This window comes from Castor canadensis, chromosome 12 (assembly GCF_047511655.1).
Source record: "Castor canadensis chromosome 12, mCasCan1.hap1v2, whole genome shotgun sequence".
Classification (NCBI taxonomy): Eukaryota; Metazoa; Chordata; class Mammalia; order Rodentia; family Castoridae; genus Castor; species Castor canadensis.
The window spans coordinates 10,511,694-10,524,783 of NC_133397.1; the positions used below are offsets into that span (position 1 = coordinate 10,511,694).

Consider the following 13,090-nt stretch of genomic DNA (forward strand, 5'->3'; position numbering starts at 1 on the left):
ATTCCTTAGTGGCATTAAAGTTATAGTTGAGGGAAGAGGAAGAGAATAAACAGACTATTGTGTCATGGGAAATAGACAGGAAGGAAGAACTTAGGTATTTACATTGAAGATGGCATTTACATAGCAGCCAAAGGAAAACCAAATTTCCAAGATGTTTTCCCATTGATTGGAACAATTTAATCATTACAATATTCTTATTAATGATTTTAATTCATACCAACAATAGCTGATGTGCTGTGCTGCTCTTCAAGGGGATCCAGTGTTAGTTGCTGCCTGTGAGGGACAGGGAAAGTGTTGTGTTCAGTCCACCAGGAACTCAAATTCAAATGGGCTCTTCATCCAGCAAGTAGGAGAAGAGGGTGCAAAAGTAGAGGGTGTATTTCTTGTGTAAGAAGACAGAAGCAACGTTACAGACGAGTGCACACAGGCTGGGTACTGTAGCTCAAGACTGTAATTCCAGAGGTACTCCAGAGATGGAGATCAGCAGGATCACAGTTTGAAGCTAGCTTAGGCAACAATTTAGTGAGCCACCATCTCCAACAGATAAATCCGGGATGGTGGCATGCCCTTTGGTCCCAGCTGTGTGAGAGGCTGTAGGTAGATGGATCTTGGTCCAAAACAGCTCCAGCATGAGGCCCTGAGATTGATCCCCAGTACCTTAAAAAAAGGAAAAAAAATGCATTGAAAAATGATTTATTGTGGGCTAAGGGGCATTAAAAACAGTAGAAAGGATAGAATTGCCTTGGAGTGACTGAGGAACTGTGGAAATTTTGTCAAAAGTGAAGAAAGGTCATTGAAGGTGCAAGGAAGGGGTGCAGTTGCATGGTAAGCTTGGATTTCCTCCGTAAGTTTGGTTGAGTGTTCCAGGGCTAGAAATATCAGTAGGTCATGTGATTATCTTAACTCTCAATCAGGGATTAGACTCACTACTCAGTAGGGTGAAGGTGATAGGACACTGGAAATTCATGGAGTGGAATCCATGCAGATTCATTAAAAGAGAAAACAAACAAGTTTTACAGAAAACATGAGACTCTTAGATTTAGCTTGGAGTTTCCATCTGGTAAGCACGTTTATGACATTGGTGTTGATGTGTTTTATTTGAATGTTTCTTTTTCTATCAGTCCTACTTGGGAGATATTTTGATACCAAAGAAATAGAGATAATATATGCTTTGTCTGGAGGAAGTCAGATATATTAAACAATTTCAAATTTGATAATTCCTGTGAGATTTATTTGAGAAGAATCAATGAAATGATTTAGGTAAGTAAAAATTTTTGCCAATAATAAGTGGAACTGTAAGGAATGTGCTCATTCTGTAAAGCATGGATGACTTCGATATTTCTGGTGGATAGAAGCATATAATATCTGTCAGATATTATAATGGACACATGACAATTAACAACATGGCTGTATATGTAGGGTCTTAAAAAAGACAACACTAATGATTAAATAGAAAAATCTTTATCATTTTAGATTTTATTAATCTTGAAAAAATAGTAATTCTTAAATACTCGGTGAGAAAGTTAGAGTATAGATTTTTAAATTCATTTGTTTCATACTTATGAGTTATCTTCATGTTCCCAAATTTGCTTTACAAAATAGCAGTTTTCCTAGGGAGCATTCTAAATCTCTTGATTCAAGGCAGACTTTCCTGGTAGATTATATGAGTTGGAAATTTAGGGAATCCATGGGAATTCCCTTCTCAAAATTCTCTACAATTAGTTGACAGTTATCTGCCCAGATGGAACTGTTTAGAAGTGGCTGAGTAGCCCAAAGTGCCAGGCCAAGACTGGGATTGTAAACTATGTTTATTCAGTTGACTTCAAAGCCCCAAACTTCAAATTCACTTCCCAGCAAATAATGATGACTTGATCACTGGAAGACTAGAAGCACACTTTTGAAAGAGTTTTTTCCACAGTTCAAAAGTCACCATCTATTTCAGACTAGTTGAAAGAGAAAATGAACATTTTAGAGTTGACCATGCAATGCTGGAAGATCAAGGGACATGATCAAGGGCTAGTCTGGTTAACTAACCAGACTACAGGGTGGCCCTCAGGGCACAAACTCTACCAATAAGCCGTACAGCTGATCTTCAGAAGAAAGCACCAGTACCATAACTACTCAAATCTAGAACATTCACTCACAAGGCAGGCCTATGCCTCAATCATGGCAGGCTAATACAACCTAATTTTTTATGAATCACCCAGTAAAACTAAGTGTTTGGTTGTTATTTGACAAGAGCACACCTTTTCTAACCATACATTTAGGTAATTCTGTTTGGATTTCATCACTCTGGAGACCTACAAGGCATGAACATATCTTACAAAGACCAGAAGAGAACTATGTTAGAAGAATGTATGTAAACACAAAGAGCAACATAGAATGGGTTTTCTGTAAGTGGACAACAGACTGGTAAATCTCCATCTTACATTCCCTGGGTTGACTGATGTAGTCCTGTACATTCTGAAGTATCAGAGTGGTAATCGCTTCTGCAGTAATTAATCCGTTTGGAATAGACTGAAAGCAATTTTCCTCTTTTGCTGCTGTTCTAAGGTAGCAAGGCCTGAAGATGCCTTCAGAGATTCAGGAGCTGAATACCTATCAGGTTGCAGGGAACTAGGCAAGGGAAGTTAATGAATTAATTTTTAAATAAAGAAATATTTGAAAAACATTTTTACAGAGAAAATATATTCAGTATTTAAGTAGTCACATTGGTAGATCAAGAAGATATATTTTTAAAATTTCTTAATGTATTTTAATAACAAAAATATGTAAATTAACCTAACTTTCTGGCGAGGAATAGTATTCCAATTTATATATATGTGTGTATATGTGTGTTTATATGTACATATACACATATATTTGTATATGTTATTGATTTATAAAATTATATACACATATACAATTACTATATACTTTATACCAATATATTTACCTCACTAGTATTATAGGTCAAAATATTTTGGCTCTGTATGTCAGTAAATCTTAACTTCTCCCAATGACTCTCATGGAGAATCATTTATTAGACCACTTAGGAAATTGATTATGTTATATTGATCGCCATCTGATTTTGACTCTCTATAATCATCCTAAATTACAGTAATTAGGATATAAAGAGAAGGGAATCCAACATCAAAGTTCTTTGAGAAATCCCTTTTCATGTGTCTGACACAGTGTCACCCTGCTATATTCCGTAAACAGGATGCCCTAACAGGTCCCTCCTTTCCAGCTGGCTCCTCTGCTTGATGGGACAGTGGCTTGCACTGAATTACTCTAACAGATGCCCACATATTCCACACTCTCAACTCTATGCTGTTGACCATCACGGGCAGATTTGGCAAAAAGAGTTCAGGCTTTAGCACCAGAGAGATAGATGGGTCTCAGCTCAGTTGTACTACTGGCTAACAAGTGAATAGACTTGATGGAGAATTCTTGACCTTTTGGAGGACTGGAGAAAATGTATTCAATACATTTAGCATAAACTCAGTGTTAGGTTCTCTTCTCTCTCTCTCTCTCTTTCTCCATACACACACACACACACACACACACACACACACACACACACACACACACCAGGCTAGACATTTTTCCTATTCTGGTTGTTTTGCTGCTGCTGTAACTTTGTCCTCTGGGTCAGAACAACAGTGTTTACTCAAGGATTGCACACCTATTTTCTTATAACAAAAGAAATCTAAGACAGTGACTCATCTGAAAAATAGGTATGTGAATTATTACTATACCAGAGGGCATTTTTTTTTTATTTTTTTCATTTTTCTTTTATTATTCATATGTGCATACAAGGCTTGGTTTATTTCTCCCCCCTGCCCCCACCCCCTCCCTTACCACCCACTCCACCCCCTCCCGCTCCCCCCCTCAATACCCAGCAGAAACTATTTTGCCCTTATCTCTAATTTTGTTGTAGAGAGAGTATAAGCAATAATAGGAAGGAACAAGGGGTTTTGCTGGTTGAGATAAGGATAGCTATACAGGGCATTGACTCACATTGATTTCCTGTGCATGGGTGTTACCTTCTAGGTTAATTCTTTTTAATCTAACCTTTTCTCTAGTTCCTGGTCCCCTTTTCCTATTGGCCTCAGTTGCTTTAAGGTACCAGAGGGCATTTTTAAATTACTTGCCTTCCTGCTATCTTTTATCAGTGGAGATCTTAAAACTTATTATTTATTACTTCTCAATGAAGAGGTGTGTAGTGGGGTTTTGTGCTGTTTTTCACTTTTCCCTTCTGGATTAAATTTTTACTAGTAAAGACACTTGTAGTGTGTTTGCATGTGTGCAGAGAGTAATTCAATTTTCAATATGCCAGCTCTGGGTTTCAGAGGGGATAGTACATACCACAGTCCTTTATGACCTGCCAAGCAGGATTCAAGAAGAAAGGTAGTTACTGATTTACAATCCCCACTGGGATTTGGGGTATCTGAGTGTTGGTTCTAGAGCTCTTTTCCATTTTACTTCTAATTTGTTAAAGATACTTTCTGTATTAGCATAACTTGGCATCATTTTCCTGCTCCTTTTCCCCTGGATTTCCAAACACGTTTGCATTCTCCCATTTGCCTGGATTGGAATTACTCTTGTCACCTGCTTAGACTTCATTTCTGATTGTCAAGCCCCAGCTGCCTGCTCCTGGCACCCTCTCCACATTGCCCTTCTCTCTGCCTTTTCAGTGCTCTCATCCACTACATGAATTATTTGCTGACTAGCAGCCATCTTTCATTTTCTTCCATGTTAAAGGAAGCCTAGTTTTGTTCTGATATCAGATGAGTAGCAGGGAGGTGCTTCACCCACTCCTAGTATTCATGCTTAGAATAAACATGTCATTCCAGTTCTCTTATCTAAGGATGAACTAAGCTTGCTGAAAATGAGATATAAAGGACACCTTCTGGGTTAGATTTTCCTTTGTCAGAGAATAAATTGTTGTGGGGATAAGGGACACACACATGCATATGTGTGTATCATGTTAATAGTATTTATATGTTTGTGTATACACATATGCACAAGTGGGTATTTATTTACATTAACTTTCCTCCTTCTTCTCCCCTCTCACCCCCTCCCCTCCCCTTCCCTACTCTCATCTCATCTTCTCTCTCTCTCTCTTTTTCCCCTCTGTCTCTCTTTCTCTAGCTCTTCTGCTCATGAAGTTCATGTGACAAATGTCAGGATTTGACGGCTGGAGAAAGAAGATGAAGCAAACCACCTTCTGTTAGTAGAAAAGAACTGGAAGAATAAACATTTTGTTTGTAATAGCATTTTGTCTTCAATCTACACAAGAGGTTGGTTTTATTTGTCCAATTTAAGAGATTAGAAAGCTGATGGTTAGAAGTTTATGTGACTTGCAGCAGCTTCATAGCTTGTAAGCAATATAAGGTTTGTTTAATTATGAGGTTCACATTTTATACATTTTACAACTGTACTTTGTGTGATAAGAATCAAATCTGAATACTTACCATGGCTTACAAGACCCTGCATGATCTTATCTGTAAGTCTTCATCTACTCCTAGCATAAGTTTAATTTAAAAATACACAACTATTGGAGCCTTCCTTTCCTTTCTGGGCCTTTGCTTATGCTGCTCACTCTGTCTGGATTGTCCTTCCTCTTCTCTTCTCCCGGGTGAATTCCATTTCTCTTTAGGATGGTAAGAGGACATCACCTTTCTTATTCTCCACATCAGTAGGGCATATCCACTACTGTAAATCAGTTAACCTTTTATGTGCTTATTTCCTGCAAATTCCCAGTATCTTGAGAGTTAAGACTCAATCATATTTACTGCTACATTGTGTAAGCCCAGAGTCATCTCTATGACTTCAAGGATGATTGTCCTCATCTGTCCATACTCACGATAGCACAGTGACTTATCCTGGACTTCCACTGCTCATAGGGTCTCATAAACTCTAGTTCTTGAAGAAGGATATTTACAGTTTTGAAAGCTCCATTGATGATTTTATGCACACTCTTAGTGATGACTAGATTATACATCTGAAAGTATTTTTTGAGTGAAGGCTGACTAGATTCTTGATCGTTGAATAGAAAACCAATAAAACAAAAGAAAGAACAAGGGTCAATGTATTCAAACTATTTTTACAGACTAATTGAGTTCAGTCACCATCATTAGGACCATGCACATTAGTGTGGAAGCCAACACTTAAGAAAAAGAAATAAAACACATTAGCTTGGAGTATCTGTAAGTATTTAAATTCCTGAAGGTCTTAGGAAAATGCTCCAACATCAGTCAAGCAACTGAACAGGCCAGGAATGAATTAGGTCTATTTCCATTTGAATTTCTGTTGTCCCTGGAATGTTAAAAATTGTGTATTTTTTTACATCAGTATTTAGAAGGAGTTGCTGATTTAAGAAATAAAAACAGTGGACCAGAATTAAAGTGAGAGTGAACTGTTTAAAAAGCCACAATTTATTCAAATATAACTTCTGTATTTCTCATAAAAGTCACTTGTGTGTATGCATGGAAGGGATACTCTTCTTCCCAAGTCAGAGTGTTTTTTTTTTTAAAGAAATAAGAGCCTCAGAAAGGAGAAAACCAGTCACTGACAGATGTCTTGCCTCAGGACAAAGAACAAAGAGCAATTCCAGATGGCATCCTGGGGATGGCAGAGGAAGTTCCCTAATAATTATAGGGTAAACACTGTATTGAAAAATCCTGGCCAAACAGATTCTTTTAAAAACATTCATGATAATGTTGACAATGTAAAATAAAAGAATTTAGATATACCTGAGTAAAGAAAAGAGAAGTTTTGAGCCTGGGAAAAACTGACTTTCTATTCACAGCGGTATGGTTACCAAAGAGAGGCAATATTGTAAAATTAATTTTAAAATGGACATCTGCAATAACTTCCATGTTTCAAGAGGAATTTAAAATCATAAGGGATTCTGAAAGATCAGAGAAAGTATGTTGCAACAATCTTGTTGTATTAGATAAATATCAGTGTAATGTGATAGGATGTAGGATTTAAAGTAATTAAGATTTTCATCAGCAACACCGCCAACAACAGGTGTTGGCGAGGATGCGGGGGAAAAAGGAACCCTCTTACACTGTTGGTGGGAATGTAAACTAGTACAACCATTCTGGAAAAAAATTTGGAGGCTACTTAAAAAGCTGGACATCGATCTACCATTTGATCCAGTAATACCACTCTTGGGGATATACCCAAAAGACTGTTACTCCAGAGGCACATGCACATCCATGTTTATTGCGGCACTATTCACAATAGCCAAGTTATGGAAACAGCCAAGATGCCCCAGCACAGACGAATGGATTAAGAAAATGTGGTATCTATACACAATGGAATTCTATGCAGCCATGAAGAAGAACGAAATGTTATCATTCGCTGGTAAATGGATGGAACTGGAGAACATCATTCTGAGTGAGTTAGCCTGGCCCAAAAGACCAAAAATCGTATGTTCTCCCTCATATGTGGACATTAGATCAAGGGCAAACACAACAAGTGGATTGGACTATGAGCACATGATAAACGCGAGAGCACACAAGGGAGGGGTGAGGATAGGTAAGACACCTAAAAAACTAGCTAGCATTTGTTGCCCTTAATGCAGAGAAACTAAAGCAGATACCTTAAAAGCAACTGAGGCCAATAGGAAAAGGGGACCAGGTACTAGAGAAAAGGTTAGATCAAAAAGAATTAACCTAGAAGGTAACACCCACGCACAGGAAATCAATGTGAGTCAATGCCCTGTATAGCTATCCTTATCTCAACCAGGAAAACCCCTTGTTCCTTCCTATTAATGCTTATACTCTCTCTACAACAAAATTAGAAATAAGGGGAAAATAGTTTCTGCTGGGTATTGAGGGGGGGGGAGCGGGAGGGGGTGGAGTGGGTGGTAAGGGAGGGGGTGGGGGCAGGGGGGAGAAATGAACCAAGCCTTGTATGCACATATGAATAATAAAAGAAAAAAAAATAAAAAATAAAGAAAGACAAAAAAAAAAAAAGATTTTCAGTTAATGATATTTGAATCTCGATGTCATTTGTTACTATAAAATTGTTATCTTTTAATTTCAACTCTGAAATAGGTACCATAAATAAACAGCTTGGGACAGAATCTCAAAATTTTTTTTTCAAAAATCAAGGCTATATATTTCACTGAACATATAGACAACAGGCTGAGAAATAAATCCAACAATGAAAAATTGGTTTGATTTGGTCTTTGGCAGTGCTGGTGTCTCTCACAGTGTTCTGGTTTTTGAAAAAAAAAAAAGAAACATTCATGAAAGGTGTTCCCTAATGTTAGAAGGGGATCCTTGAAAATCAACTATTGGCATCTGAATATGTTATTTATAATGGTAATAAAACCTTATTTGTAAGTAATACTCTATGCTTTTTGAAGCACTTTTCTTTAATTAACTTAATCTTCACATAATGAGCATGATTTTCTTCTGTAATAAATCTAAAAGAATGGTAACATTCATTAAGGAGCCCAAAATTTTCAAGTAGGGAAAAGTTTAAGCGCTTTTTTGGGGTGCTGTCTAATGCCACAGGTTTGGCTTTTACCCTATGTTCCAGGACAGTGAGGTGAAGGATGGCAGTTAGATGGAGATCCTATAGTGTCCAACACTTTCCTGAAGGGCAAGGCTGTGCACGACCTTCTGAAAACTGACATGCGATCAGGAGAACTAAGCTGAAACACTGAGACAGAGAAGATCACTACTGGGGTGTTTCTCTAAAGACTGGAGACAGAGCAGCAGGACAAAGAAGGTGAGTGAAAGTGAGCAAAGGAGACCTAGAGCCAGGAAGACAACAGGAGGCACACAGGACATAGGAGGAGAACAAGTGTTCTCTATGTTTTAAAAGCTGACAGCTAAGATGGAATCAATGTAGCATCTTATCAGTGGGAAAATCCCAAAGCTCTGCTGAGTGGAAAGTCATAATTCTGCCTTCAAAATATTTTAAGCAAGCTGAGACCTAACCAAAGCTGCAAAACAGCCAGACTTAGCTTCAAAGTAGATCAGATTCACATAGCCACCATGGTGACTATGCAGCAAAGGAAGAGGCCAGGGTTCTTTGGAAGATAAATATTATCTTCTTTAGTCTTCACCATCCTTTTATATATAAACTCTAGTATGCATATGAACTATAAGTAAAAGACCTTGAAGTAATGCAACCATAATTAAGATAAAAAATAGTCAACAAAAGCAAGACTAGAGATGGTCCAAATTTAGAGACTATACCGATGACTTTAAAACAGCTATGACAATTATGCTAACAGATATGGAGACAAGGAAAACAGTAAGATTAAATAAGCAGGTTAGTTTTGCAGAACAAAGAAAATTAATAAAATAAAAACATTAGAAATGGAAAACACAATCTTAGAAATAAAAAGCTCATTTTGTGGGTGTCAGACAAGTCACAAAGGAGAGAGATAGTAACCTTGAAGACACATCAATTAAAACTAACTAATGTACAAACCCCCACAATAAGTGCAACAATTTGTGAAACAAAATGAAATGGTTTATTATACATATAATGGGGTTCACATGGAGAGTAAAAAGAAGATAGCTTACATATATGGAAAAGGTAGTTTTTAGAAGTTTCCAAAGTGAAAGATACTAACTCCAAAGTCCCAGGGCACATTTAACCCAAGAAATATAAATACAAGAATCATGATGCTCAGAAAAAAAGTCAAATTGAGAAATCAATTCATGACACAGAAAAAGTCTTAAAAGTTGCCAGAGGGAAAAAAAAGACAGTTTACAAAACACGGCAAATAATAACAGCAGTGGTTACATTGTCCTTGGAAAAATGGTGACTAGAAAACAGTCAAATGGCAAGGTTAAAGTTCAGAAGAAAAAAAATCTTTCAGCCTAAGATTTATCTGGCAAAAATATCTTCCCTAAAAACATAAAGTTACAAAATTTTAAGACAGGAAAAATTCAAATAGAGTCCATTCCCAAGAATGTTGAGTTACATGAAAAATGTTTCATGTATGTGTTCATGTGTGTATAAGTGTACACACACATGCACACACAAGGCTTTATGAAGGACTCATGTCCAAAATCCATATATCTTCCAACAAATCATGAATAGAAAGTAAATGTCACACTTGACTGTGCAAAAACTTTGAATTGAATAATGAGCCAAAAGAATGTCCTAGTGATCCATAGGTTGTTTACCTTTGTTCAACAGCAATAGTTATTGAGTAAAGTTAAATTAAAACTAAAGTGAGACATTATTTCACATCCATGAGAAAATGTAAGAGAAATTACAAAGACAATGTATCCAAACACAGTGTGTAGGAGTTTGTCTGACTCCATGTTGGATGTTTGACTGATGATAGCGTTCAAGTCTTACCACTTCTTCCATTTCTGGTCTACATCTGTGCAAGCTGGTATGAAAGCCTAAGACTCCCTTTGCTGACATTGCTTGGATGTTCAAACCATGTAAGCTCTGCTCTGGCCAATGTGGAAATCCTCACCCCAGTTCCTCTTCTAAAAGTAATAAACTCCAGCCAGTCACAGCTGACTGCATTTTCAGCCAATTCTGGATCTAGTTGGGAGCCTGCTAAGCTCTCCCCAGAAAGCTGGTTAAGTCAGTGATAAATCTTTAACACATCTTCTTGGTATGGGTTTGACGTCACCAGTCTTGACATTTGAACCAAATTTTGTATGGAGAGGGTTCCATCTCACATCTCCAATTTGATTTCAGTACAAACAATGCAAAATATTGTTAAACATGTAGAATGACTGAGTATTCCCGCAGTGCTGTTAAGTGTGTGAGATAGTCTGAACACTATGCAGAGTATTTCGGAAGTTTCTTATCAGGTCATACATGCAGCTACCTTCCAGCGTTTCTCCTCACAGATATTTTCCAAAGAGAAATGAAAATAGATATGCAAAAAGATGTATTCAAGAAAATTCACAGCAACCTTGGTCATCATAGCTCCAAACAGGAAAAAAAACCACTAATGTTCTATAGAATAGAATTCATAGAGTTTTGATAGTAACAGAGGGAGTAAAGGTACACACAATGACAGGATGACTCTTAAAAACAGTGTCAGGACAGTAAGAAGCCAGGCACACCAAATGTATGCTGTGAAATCCCCTTCATCTGAAGACCAAGAAAAGGAAGTGCAGAACTCTGAAAGTGTTGCCCTTCTCAGAGGCTGACTGCTAGAATCGTCTAGAAAATCGTTCAAGGGAATTTGATGCATGCTAGGAAAGTTTTGAACCCTGTTTCCTTTGAGGGTTACATAAAATTTCAAAATTCATTCCTCTGAATACTTTATATAGTTTTGTATATATAAAATATATTTTAATTTAAAATAGGTAAAATAGCTGGGTGCTGGTGACTTACACCTGTAATCCTAGCTATTCAAGGAGGCAGAGATCAGGAAGATCACCATTTGAAGCCAGCCCAGGCAAATAGTTTGCGAGACCTGATCTCAAAAAAACCCATCACAGAAAAGGGCTGGTGGGCCCATGGAAACTTCTCCAAAATAGATCCAGGAAAGAGTAGGAAATACTCTGGAGTTAGTAGGTATAGGTAAGAACTTTCTCAACGAAACCCCAGCAGCACAGCAACTAAGAGATAGCATAGATAAATGGGACCTCATAAAACTAAAAAGCTTCTGTTCATCAAAAGAAATGGTCTCTAAACTGAAGAGAACACCCACAGAGTGGCAGAAAATATTTGCCAACTGTACATCAGACAAAGGACTGATAACCAGAATATACAGGGAACTTAAAAAACTAAATTCTCCCAAAACTAATGAACCAATAAAGAAATGGGCAAGTGAACTAAACAGAACTTTCTCAAAAGAAGAAATTCAAATGGCCAAAAAACACATGAAAAAATGCTCACCATCTCTAGCAATAAAGGAAATGCAAATTAAAACCACGCTAAGATTCCACCTCACCCCTGTTAGAATAGCCATCATCAGCAACACCACCAACAACAGGTGTTGGCGAGGATGCAGGGAAAAAGGAACCCTCTTACACTGTTGGTGGGAATGTAAACTAGTACAACCATTTTGGAAAAAAATTTGGAGGCTACTTAAAAAGCTAGACATTGATCTACCATTTGATCCAGCAATACCACTCTTGGGGATATACCCAAAAGACTGTGACACAGGTTACTCCAGAGGCACCTGCACACCCATGTTTATTGTGGCACTATTCACAATAGCCAAGTTATGGAAACAGCCAAGATGCCCCACCACTGACGAATGGATTAAGAAAATGTGGTATCTATACACAATGGAATTTTATGCAGCCATGAAGAAGAGCGAATTGTTATCATTCGCTGGTAAATGGATGGAATTGGAGAACATCATTCTGAGTGAGGTTAGCCTGGCCCAAAAGACCAAAAATCGTATGTTCTCCCTCATATGTGGACATTAGATCAAGGGCAAACACAACAATGGGATTGGACTTTGAGCACATGATAAAAGCGAGAGCATACAAGGGAGGGGTGAGGATAGGTAAGACACCTAAAAAATTAGCTAGCATTTGTTGCCCTCAACGCAGAGAAACTAAAGCAGATACCTTAAAAGCAACTGAGGCCAATAGGAAAAGGGGACCAGGAACTACAGAAAAGGTTAGATCAAGAAGAATTAACCTAGGAGGTAACACCCACGCACAGGAAATTAATGTGAGTCAACACCCTGTATAGCTATCCTTATCTCAACCAGCAAAAACCCTTGTTCCTTCCTATTATTGCTTATACTCTCTCTTCAACAAAATTAGAAATAAGGGCAAAATAGTTTCTGCTGGGTATTGAGGGGGTGAGGGAGAGAGGGAGGGGGCAGAGTGGGTGGGGGCAGGCAGGAGAAATGACCCAAGCCTCGTATGCACATATGAATAATAAAATAATAATTAAAAAAAAACAAAAAGAAAAGGGCTGGTGGAATGGCTCAAGGTGTAGACCCTGAGTTCAAACCTTGTATTGCAAAAACAAACAAACAAACAAATAAATAAAATAGTTTAAATACTGCCAAATTTCTACACATTTGGATAATTGATACATTAAGTTTGCTAACAGGGACCCATTTATCAGAACATGTGCACTTTTTCAAAAGAATCTTATTGCAATGGATATAATAAGGTGAGGTAAG

At 37.6% G+C, this 13,090-nt stretch overlaps 1 long non-coding RNA gene across 3 annotated transcripts in view; it reads left to right on the forward strand.

Annotated features, from left to right (window-relative positions):
* LOC141414762 (uncharacterized) overlaps positions 1-13,090 on the forward strand; it is a 131,174-nt gene that overhangs the window by 75,264 nt on the left and 42,820 nt on the right. For all 3 annotated transcript variants that reach the window (XR_012439603.1, XR_012439602.1, XR_012439604.1), the window contains 2 exons: positions 5,137-5,285; positions 8,545-8,736. This is a non-coding gene — a long non-coding RNA (uncharacterized lncRNA). The remainder of the gene's footprint in view (positions 1-5,136; positions 5,286-8,544; positions 8,737-13,090) is intronic.